Source organism: Coturnix japonica, chromosome W (assembly GCF_054131305.1).
Source record: "Coturnix japonica strain WE chromosome W, WE-NBRP24, whole genome shotgun sequence".
NCBI classification, from domain to species: domain Eukaryota; kingdom Metazoa; phylum Chordata; class Aves; order Galliformes; family Phasianidae; genus Coturnix; species Coturnix japonica.
Window position 1 is genome coordinate 5,315,058 of NC_140701.1, and position 11,172 is coordinate 5,326,229.

Sequence of the window (11,172 nt, forward strand, 5' to 3'; positions counted from 1 at the left end):
TAGTAGTGGAAGAGATTGACATGAAGTTATACCCCCTTCAAAACTCCTTCCACAATATGTCGTATAGTATGGAATATCCTTTGGCCAGTTTAAGTCAGCTGTCCTAGTTCTGTTCCTTCTCACTTCCTTGGGCTCTCAGCTGAGATTGACTGTGGCTCTGTACAACGCTGCCTGGCAGCAACTGTAAGCATCACTGCGCTATCTCCATTGTTTCTCTAGAATGAAAACGTAGTATTATATCAGACACTGAAGAAGATAATTCAGTCCCAGCTGAAACTCAGACAATAACTTGTGCTTAGGATTCTTTCCCTACAGGAAATGTTAGATATTTATTGCTATGTGGTACTGTGTTCTGTAGCTGAGCTGGATTTTGTTATCCTTGAAGAAGTATCTTCCTCTGAAAGGGGAGTAAAACATGATGCTCCTAATGAGCGGAGCAGAGACACAGATCTGATCTGAGTGTTGGTTTCACATTTTTGTGATGCTCTTTGCTGCAGTTTGTGTCTCGAGAGAAGCCCTTGTGGTGTCAGTCTGTTGTGTAACCTGCTCTAGTTTTGTGCCTCAAGGAAGAGTGATCCTTTAAACAAATGGCGGCTGTACAGAGGGTATGGGGTGAGATGCATTCCTCTGGCCCCATCCAATGGATTTTCTGTCACAAAGATCATTCTCCCCAGCTTCTCTTCTCTGAGTGGGAGCTTCAGCCCCCTGCACAGGCTGGAGGTCATCCATAGAACTTGCTTCAGAGTTTGTTTCAGGTTGTTATCCTTCCTGGCCAAAAACCAGATACAGTATTGTAGATGTGGTCCAGTGAGTGTTGAAGCAGGAATGACTTGTCCTGGTCTGGTTGTGCTGCTTTTTAATGCAGCTGATGATCTTGTTGTACTTCTTTTCTGTCAGAGCACACTGCTGGCTTGCATTCAGCCTGTGGTCTCTCACCACTTGTCCTCCTAGTCCCCAGGTCCTTTCCAACAGATACAAGCTAGTATTTCCCACCTGGGATATTGGAAGATGGGAACTTGCCAGCAGTCAGTGAAGATCTCTGAGACAGCGAGAGCGAGCGAGCTTTGAGTAGACTGGGAACCACTGTCCACAGCAGGAAAGAAGAGAAGAGAAAAGATGTTTCCTTGGGCACTTGGGTGGAAATCATTCCTGACTGCTTTCTCATCCACCGGGAAAATCTGCTGATTGACAATTTGAAGCTGATAGACTTTGGACTCTGTGCAAAGCCAGAGGTAAGAGTATCTGTTAAATCAAATACAATGTGCCCCCAAGTAATGCATGTTTGACCACCGTATGCAACAGGGGCTTGTCCAAACAAACTCCTTAAAATCAAGCTGTTTCTGTGGCTGACATGTCATTGCATCTTGTTTGGATTGGCCTGAACTGTGTGAGAGTGGTTAACAGATTGCTCAGAAGCACAGGTAGATAATTTTCTCTAGCTAGACTCCCTGTTTTCATAGTCTAAGCTGTAGATAATCTTGTAGGTATATCACCTGTCTTATGCAAGGGTCTGTAATAGGAGCATGGGGTTGGTGTGCCTAAGGAACCCTCTAAGGAACTGCATGTAGGATGAGATTGTGGATAGAATAAAATGACTTTTGCAGGTGACGTACAAATCCTGTGATTGCATATGCTTGAACTGAATTGTTTCTTGATCTTCAAACTGATTTCCAGAATCCTTTATTAACATGTAAGATGGGTGCTGGTAAGAAAGAATGGGAAGACTGCCTTACTGATTCCAAGAGAATTACTTGTCCTCAAATGATTTTTCCTGGCCAAAGTTAGAGCCTCTCACAGGTAATCGAGAGCAACAGGCTGTTGTTGCACAATCAACAGGCACAATCTAGATGATCAGCTGAGGAAAATAAAGCATCATGCCAAGGGTACTAGATAAGTGAGCAGCTTGAGATCTGCACATTTATGTGATACTCATGGTCTTAGACAATATTTGTTTAGTGAGGTCACATTGAATGAAAACAAAATCTAAGATTAATGAAAATATACAAAGGAGAAGAAGCCTCTGAGGCTTCTGAAGTGTTATGACCAGAAGACATAAACTCTGTTTTTGAAAGAGCAATTTGCTCTGTTAATTATCCATCATTTTTGTGCAGTCTGTTTTGTCAGACTTGTCTTTAGCTTCCAAGTTGTATGTGAAGACTTGTTTGCACTGTAATGCACAATGTACGAAAAATTGGGAGATGAAAATGTGAAGAGTTTTTCTATCTTTGATTTCATGTCTGGAATTTTGGAACCCACTACTTGCAGTTGTTAATCTGTCCAAACTGGTCTGGTTTGCAATGCCCTCATACTTCTTGAAAAGCTCTGCTGTTAAAGGCAGAACAATTCCTACAAGTGCCATGGCCCCACTGTTGTTCTAATTCTTGTTTCTTTGTTTTCCACACGCTGCTTTTCAAGCCTCCTTTTTCTTTACAGTCCAAGTGAGAATTGCACTGTGAGGTGTCTGAACCTTGTTGTGCCTCTTCATAAAGAGAACAGCAGCAAAGCCTGACAGGTGACTGTGCTGACAGCTCTCGTAGCCAGTAACACGTAACTGTGCTAAATCCCTTGTGACGGCTTTGATTTAATTTCTTGGTGTTGTGTTTCCCAAATGAGTGGTTTCTGGCTGTGCTGCAGCAGTCTGCATGTGAACATCAACTCTATTCACCATCTGGGAAGATTAGGACTTCCCTTCTCCCACCAGCACCACTGAATTACAGTTACTCAGTGGTTAAACAAAGGAATCCTTAAAGAAGGGTTTACAGCTGTCGTGTTATCTGAAGTGCTTGGGGCATTCTGATGCTATTAAGCTCTATGTATTAACAAGTTCAAAAAGAAAAGGTAGGCATCTGATTGTTGTGCCAGTTTCTAAGTGATTTGGAAAGCTGTACCACCCAACCACTCCTTCTGTTTGATGGAGGTGACAAAGCTCAGTTTAATTTCTGACTGCTGTTTAAATTCTGAAGCTGGAGCTGGTTCCTGGAGTAGAAAAAGCTCGGAAGCTGTCCCTCCTACAAGCAGGCACCTCTGAGCAAAATATGACATCTCAGTTTCTGATGGTAAGGTCAGGAGATCTGATTCCAGCGTCTAGCTTTCAGCTTCATGCTATGTTAGTGGGACCTTTGGCATCCAGCACTGACCAACAGCAACTGACAGGCTGGTAACAGTGCACCCCAAAACAGTTATGTGTCTATTTATGTTATGAGGGAAAATTGCATTTCATTGAGATTTCCTATTTTTACACTTTGCAGATCTAACTCGCTGCTGGAAGAATCCTGTACGCCTTGTTCACACCATTTTCAATGAGCTGGATGAGTCTGTTGTTGGCATTTTAATACCATTGACCAGGCAGGCAATATGTATGGAGTATTTGGCTCTCTCTACAGTCATGAATGTTTGAGTATCTTCAAATGTGGCTCATTGCTTCCATTTCAGGCTGCCCAGAGAAGCTGTGGATGCCTGTCCTTGGTGTTGAAGGCGAGGTTGGATGGGTGATGGGCAGCCTGAGCTGGTTAGTGGGCAGCCAGCCCATGGCAGGGTGTTTAGAACTTAATGATCTTGAAGGTTTCTTCCAACCCAAGCCCTCCCGTGATCCTATGATTCTGTGATTTCATTCAGGTTTATTAAGATGAGATGAGTTCTCCTAAATGCGCTGTTCTCCATATGATTATAATTGGAGTCTAGATGGATGACTTAAACCAGACTCCAAACTTTTTGATGGCCAAAATGAAATGAAATCAATCCTTTACTGTGTCAGTAGTCTGTAACTAGAGCCCATCAGGTAATTCCCAGCCTCCTGCCTGTATCAGTGGCTGCACACAGTGAAAAAGTCTGATGGGATTTTAACCTCTAAAATGTTCCAAAGCAACCAGAGGGTGAATATATTCACTATGCAAATACCTGCAGGAATAAGCTTGTCATGTATGTCCTCAGGTACCACAGTAGTTAATGGTGGGACTCAGTAGGTCATGCTGAAAGTTGAGTCTGCTGATCTTGAAGGTCTTTTCCAGCCTACATGACCTTATGCTAATATTTCTGTATTTATTTCTGTTCAGCTCCCAGAAAACCTCCCACCCAGCCCCCAGCTGACCCCATGGTGAAAAATAAAACAGAAACCTCAGTGACGCTGGCATGGTCCCCTCCGAAGATGCAACGCCCCATTCCAATCGATGGCTACATTGTGGAAGGCAATAAACTAACTGGCTTCACGTGGGTGAGGTGCCACGAGTCTCATGTCCCCATCCCAGTGTTCACGGTGAGCAATCTGTCTGAAGAGGCTGATGATCAGTTCCGAGTGTCTGCAGTCAATGCACATGGACAGAGCCCGTCTCTGGAATTCCCAGGGAGCGTGCACCTTGGTAAGCACAAAAACCCCAATGGAAATGGGTCAGTGTGAGCTGAGCAGCTGTGTTGGTTCCCTAAAGATGTTTCCTTTGACTTTAAGGATAGTAGTGCATTAACACACCAAAGGCTTTCCTTTATTACTAGTTCTCCTGTCTACCTCCAGCTACCACTAAAGTGATACAAGTTCTGTTTCTGTGACAGAGACATGAATATCCTTATCTTTTGATATCACACATGTGCAAGAGGCAGAACTTTCTGTAACAGATCTTAAGCATAGTAGTGCTTCTTCCAGCACTCATGCAAAGGGAGAAGTAGAAATGTACCTATGATTTAATCTTCCATCTCTAAATGAGATCCCAGACTTGCATCTAAAGAGCATTAAGACATCCATGTTGTTCTTCCTCAGGACCAGTCCTGGCTGTGAAATCCCCCCTAACAACCGGTGAAGCTGTACCTGGAGGGGATGCCATGTTTACTACTGATCTTACAACAATGTGTTGCAGCACTTGGTACCTCAGTGGTAAAGTCTTACAGGAAAGCGAGACCTGCATCATCAAGAGAATCCAAACTACTCACAGCCTAATCATAAAGAACATCACCAAGAATGATGGTGGAGCAGAAGTGAAATTTGTTGCCGAAAATGTTGATGTCAGCAGCAAGATGAGAGTGAGAGGTGTTTGCTTTGATCCTTCTCCTTTCCTCTTACAGTCAAGGCATAGTTGCTGTGATCTGTTGATTAGAACTGGGGCTGCAGGCATTCACTGACTGTACCAAATACCTGAAATTGCATCCCATGGACTGATGTGAGTCCTGGTTTTGCCCTAAACATGATAGCACTGAGTGTAGGGTAAGCCAGTCTACCCAGCTGCTTGGTATCTGAACCAGATTGCTTCATGCCAGCTGATGAATGTCTGCAGTTCACAGCTCTTGGCCAGTGCATTCAGTCACCAGGTTTACCACTGCATCACCATAGAGCAGTACTTTCAGCTCCAGGTTCAGACAGCCTTTCTGATTGCACTGGAATAATTTAGAAGTAGGGGAGCAATCATTCCAATAGTATCTCTATCAATCAGCTTTGCATGACAAAATAGAACAAATAAACATTCATTATGGGAGGACCTGTTTGTCATTGGGTGGAAACCTCTGCAGAAGCATGTTTAGAGCATTCTTAATCAGTAGCAGGAGATGTTTGGTTGATTTTTACTTAGTAAATCCGGCAAGAAGACCAAATGAAATATCTTGAATTGCTCAGCACTGACACAATGCTGAGTGCAGGAACAGAAGGTGATACTTTTTCAGAGATGTTGCAGCAAACATTGACCACGTTAGCCTGATCTAAATTGAAATAACGAGGCCTTTGCTCCTGACAGGTGCTGCAGTGAGGTTTACCAATAAGAGCAAAGATGTAGAAAAGATCTTCGCTCGGCTGCATGAGGAAGCCAAATTGCAGGCTGAGCTTTCAGACACAGGCGCTACTGTGGAGTGGATGAAGGATGGGAAGGAGCTCAAGGCCAGTGAAAAATATGAACTGCACATTGTGGGGAAGAAACACACCCTGAAAATTCACAGCGTCTCAATGGATGATGCTGTAAGTTGTCAGTGCATCTGTGAGGGGGATAAAATGCATGAGTTTGCATGATGAGGCTCTTCATCATCTTCTGCTGGCTTGTCACCCTTGTTGATCCATGGAGAAACAAGAAAGGCCTAGAGTAGTGTATGCACTTTGGCATTGGAGAGCTTACTTAATTGCTTCTTCTCAAAGAACAAACTCCAGAGAGTCATGGAGACATCTCCAAACAGAATTGAATAATGGGACTAAATTGATGGAGAGCAGAACTTCCTGCCACGGCTTGTCAGCTAGTCTTAATTTTGCTTTTCTTCTCTCTGTCATGTTAGCATAATATTTCATACTGGCAGGTCTGCCCAAAGAATTAAATGAATTAGCTGATGGACGTTTCCATGTGCTTTGCACTGTAATGTGACTATCAAATGAGTAATCAATGCTGTTATTTTAAAATCTGTGTTGGCAAGCTGTATGACAAACAGCTGCTGTTGGTAGCTTGGTTACTGCAGAATCAGCTTTTGTGTATCTCATAGATAGGGAAGAGACCCTTAAGGGTCAGCTAGTTGGACTCCCTTGCAATGAACAGGGGCACCGCAGCTCCATCAGGTGCTCTGAGCCCTGTCCATCCTGACTTTGAACATCCTCAGGCTCACAAATCTTATACCTATGCCACACACTCGCAGTATTTCACCATTCAGCATCGCCACTTGTATCTTCTCTTGTTGTAAATCAGAGCTAGCTGGTAAATCATCTGCTGTGCGGGTCAGCTGTGTCTCTCCCATGGGCATCACGTGGCTGCTGGGAGGCTTTGAAGAGCTGCAGCCAGAGGTGTGTCACCCGCTGGGCCTCGTGCCCAAAGGAGCCCACAGGAAAGTGTTGTTGCAGTTTGTCATGCACTGCACTGCCATGAGACTTGACGTGCCAGACATCCTCTGACACGTGAGCTCCTGCATCCAGGCAGGACATCTGAGACGTCTCCTTCAGCCTGACATGGCTGCAGTTTCACACTGGTTTTACTAAGGAAGGAGAAGGCACGTGGATGAAACTCTTTTCGTGCTCTTCCTTCCAGACCTTTCAACCTGTGATCCATGCTGGTGGAAAAACAGAGATCTCAGCAACATCCATCCTTTTCAGGGAGGTTGGGAAGAGGAGATGGTGTTATCCCATAAAGGGAGGTGGGGAACTCGCACAGGCTGCCCAGGGAGGTGGTGGGATCCCTGGAGGTGTTGAGGAACTGTGGAGATGTGGCCCTGATGGATGTTATCAGGGGGCATGGTTGGGTGGGTTGGGGTTGGAATCAAAGGAGGACCCCCATGTATTTCAGCAGGAAGCACTACTGTTAATAAGACCTTTGGAGCAAATCCTGGTAGGGCCACGCTCAGCTGGTCCAGTCCGGAGGCTGTTTCTCCTTACTGCAGTATCTGCAGTGAAAACCAGCAGCTGCTTTTGTGTGGCTGGGCTCACATCCAGCAGTGGTGAGGGGACTACAATGATAAGAGACAGTTGCTGAAAAAATGAATTAAATTTGACTGTATGATAGGACGGAGTTAAATGTATTTACAGGACCTCAGGCATCCCAGTGTCCATCAGCTGGCTCTCGAGCTCCTAAATACAGGCATTCTGTAGAACGTTGTTGAATTTGTATTATCCATGCGTGTTCTTGGAACTGCAGAACAAATGCATGCATAATCCAGACTTTGATTTTAGCAGCTCTGACTGTGCTGTCTCAACTTGGGCTTCTTCCTTTGGCTCTGTCCCCTGTACAGTGTATGTCCTTCAACTTGTGGAGATAAGGTAATCTGGTACGTGGTTTATAAAAGCTGCCAATTTGCCGGCTTCTGAATTAGAGTCTAGCAATTAGAACTAGGAATAAACGTGTATCTTTGGTCTTATGATAAATGAATGCCTCATGGTCACCAATGTCCCTGCAGTTCTTTACCATCATACATATTTTGTGTGTCCATATTTTGTTTCAGCACTGGCAGACTTCATAAACAAAGAGACAACTGGAGGAGTTATCAGGGCAGTTGCTGGAAAACACGCTGAATTTGTTTCTGAGACCTCTGAAGCCAGTGTCATGGTGAAGTGGTACAAAAATGGCAAAGAAATCACGACCAGTAAGAAATTCACAATGGAAGATAAAGGGAAACTGCATAAGCTTGTGGCTTCAGCTGTAACGAAAGAAGACGAGGGAACATCTGCAAAATTGGAGATGACACTCTGATTTTTGATTGGAAAGTCTCAGGTAAGTTTGTGAGGCAAACATGGGATCACAATCCATGTAAAGCACTTCAGATTTAATTCATTTTATTTGTCCAGCCCTGTGGGTTTCCAGTATTTAGGACAAAGATTGCATAGCTCTATTGAAGCAATTCTGAACTTACTGTTGTCCCTATGCAAATCCACAGGATGAGCAAATAATGTAACTGTGTTGTGATGAATTCAGGACAGCCTTAGCTCCAACTGACGCTGGAGTCATGACTTGAGCCCTCACATCTGGGCTTCATTCTTCTAGTTCATGAATTGCCTCAGCACTTACATCATCTTTAAACCTCTGACTGAAATGGTCCTAAGTTATTAGCATGGGAATCCTGTCTCCTCTTCTGACAAATTAAACTCCACATTTGGAGAGTTGAGTGTCTCCTGCTGTACCCAAAGGACGTTGTGATCTCTGAGGTGTCTCCCTGAGGTGCTGTAAGCACAGCCATTAGCTCATAGTGCAAGTAAAACACTGTCAGGTCAAGCCTGGAGGAGTAATGCTTGTCACTGACATGTTCCTGTTCAGGGTGGAGCTGGAGGGTAAAATAACACAAGAAACTGTCATTGATATTCAATATCTGTGAAATTCAGCTGGCTGCATTCACAGAACCTGGCGTTAAGATCTGTTTTCTGGTTTCTATCCTGAGCCTATTTTCCATAACCCAGTCCTCATTTATGAACTGAAGCTCTACTGAAAGCCTTTCGCTGTGTATGCTCATGCTGCAGTACAGCGCTTGTGACATCTAACAGCACATTCACATTCCTCTGATCACAGGATCCTTAAGGTTGATTAAGACCCTCTAGTCCGACTGCTCACCCATCACCATCATGATGCTCACCATCAGCTAGCTAAAAACTCAGCAGAGATGATAGATCAAGCACAACATTGGATTTGGGGTGGCTAGAGAATCCTAAGATATTGAAGGATTGCTTGCAGGTGGTGTTGGCTCAGGTATTCACCCTGCATCCCACCTCCCGTTCTGTTTGGTTGAGAATCATGCATTCTGCAATTTCACTTTGTAATTCAAAGACCCTGGCTTTATCTGTTGACAAACTGATCTAAAACAAGCCAAGAAGACTCCATTGGAACTGGTTGATGCAGAACAAAGGCATCCCAAAAGGACAAGTTGCACTGTTTGATGAACTTTATCGGGTGAGAGCTAAGCTAAGATTTAAAAAGTTCTGGGGCTGTCTCTGAGCATCAAATCCAGAGGAAGCCTGCATGATTCCCTGAGAATGGATACCTCCTACTTTGGTGTAGGGTTAAGGGAACACTAGCAGTAACTCCTATCACAAAATGTCACGTGGCTCAGACAAAAATGCCATCAAGAGGGCTTAATTAGGAGCACCAAATGGTCACAAGTTGGTCTTAGGGCAGGGAAGTAATCTACCTATGTGATACTGATTGATGCTATTAGTTCTAAACAGCTTGACTCTAGAGGGACCATTCTTCTTTGGTCACCTAGTTTTAAAAGTATAGATGTCTCCTGTCTATTACAATTTTTAACGCATTATTTGTTCATTGATGGCATAAATGTGTGTGGCATAGTAATTGGCCTTGGTATATTCTGTGACTGAAAGCGACAGTTGTTGCTCTAAGAAATGCAGTACTAAGCTAGGTCTGCCTGTAGCTGACAGCCATCAGCTTGCTCCTCAGGCAGGTTCTGTCTGGATGGAATGAAGGGCATGAAATACTGATGTGCTCATCAAACGCTGCTTGTTAGCTTAGAGACAAGGTGTTGAATTGGTTTGTTCATGCATTGCAAACACGTTACTTATCTGCCTTCATTTTAGCTTCAGAAGAACATGTGCAGAATACAGAATTGATTAAAAGAAATAAGAACTGTCTGCATAGAACTTACTCTTTCCTTACACAGGAGAATCAAGCACACGTTTGTATGTGAGTACCTCCAGAGGTGAAACTCGATCACCCAGATGTAATGAGCATAGACATTACAATCAGTTCTAACTGTATCTTAATGCTGTGCTGAATAAGCCTGAGTCAGGATGTAAACCACTTTCTCTTTTTTTCTTCAGATGAAGCCATTAATTCTGTCAGCAAGCCCAAAATGACTCCAGAAATATCAGTCAGTCCTTCTGAAGACCTGGAGCTGGTGTGTGAGGTGTCAGCTGCAAGCGGAGCTGTCGTATGGAAGAAAGATCAAACAGAGGTGAAGCAGGACCAGAGGACAACCATCATCTCCCAGGGGACGCACCACAATCTCATGGTCAAAAATGTGACCCTGAAAGACCAAGGGAGCTACAGCTGTGAAACAAAAGATGACAAAGCAACATTCCAAGTGAAAGTCAGAGGTGAGAAAATGCTTGGAATCCCAGAGATAAAGGAACGCTTCATTTGGTGTGTCTTGCATTTGGAGGATCAACTGACAGCCTCTCTGGTGCAAAACACTTTGGCTATAGGACTTTCTTTGTCATCTAGTGTCATAGCAACACTTTTCTACATGTGCTTTTACATCCAGGAATGAATTACTGCAACAAACAATAGGCAAGGAGGGTAACTTGTGCAGCTCTTGTAGTCAGCTGGTGTCTGCAGGGTTACAGTGCAAGAGCACACGAGGCATGCAAGGAGTGAGAAAAGGGGAGGTGTATGAAGAGATCTGGTTACAAAATTTGAATGACACAATGAGGTGGAAAATGCCACTAATCAGACTCATAAATGGCCTGGGTTGCAAAGGCCCACAGTGCTCATCCAGTTCCAACCCCCTTCTTTCTATGTGCAGGGTTGCCAACCAGCAGCCCAGGCTGCCCAGAACCACATCCAGCCTGGCCTTGAATGCCTGCAGGGATGGAGCATCCACAGTCTCCTTGGGCAACCTGTTCTAGAGGGCCGTTCCCTTCTGATTTACTGGAAATGTAGAGAGACATCAGAAGAAAAAAAGATAAGGGAGGAGGTTCAGCAGTGCATGCAGGTGTTCTAAATCTCATGTCCAAATCTGCTATCAGACTGCAAAATATTTAGCTTTGTGATATGATGTGATATGATATGA

The 11,172-nt window shown here is 44.1% G+C and overlaps 1 long non-coding RNA gene across 2 annotated transcripts; it reads left to right on the forward strand.

The window, feature by feature from the left end:
- The first annotated feature begins 5,780 nt into the window (after nt 1–5,780).
- On the forward strand, nt 5,781–10,234 carry LOC146754356 (uncharacterized). 2 transcript variants are annotated; one of them, XR_014939038.1, is made up of 3 exons: nt 5,781–5,929; nt 7,882–8,150; nt 10,202–10,234. It is a non-coding gene; the product is annotated as an uncharacterized LOC146754356 (long non-coding RNA). The 2 variants fall into 2 exon arrangements; XR_014939037.1 differs by lacking the exon at nt 5,781–5,929 and adding an exon at nt 6,981–7,080.
- Nucleotides 10,235–11,172: the final 938 nt, after the last annotated feature.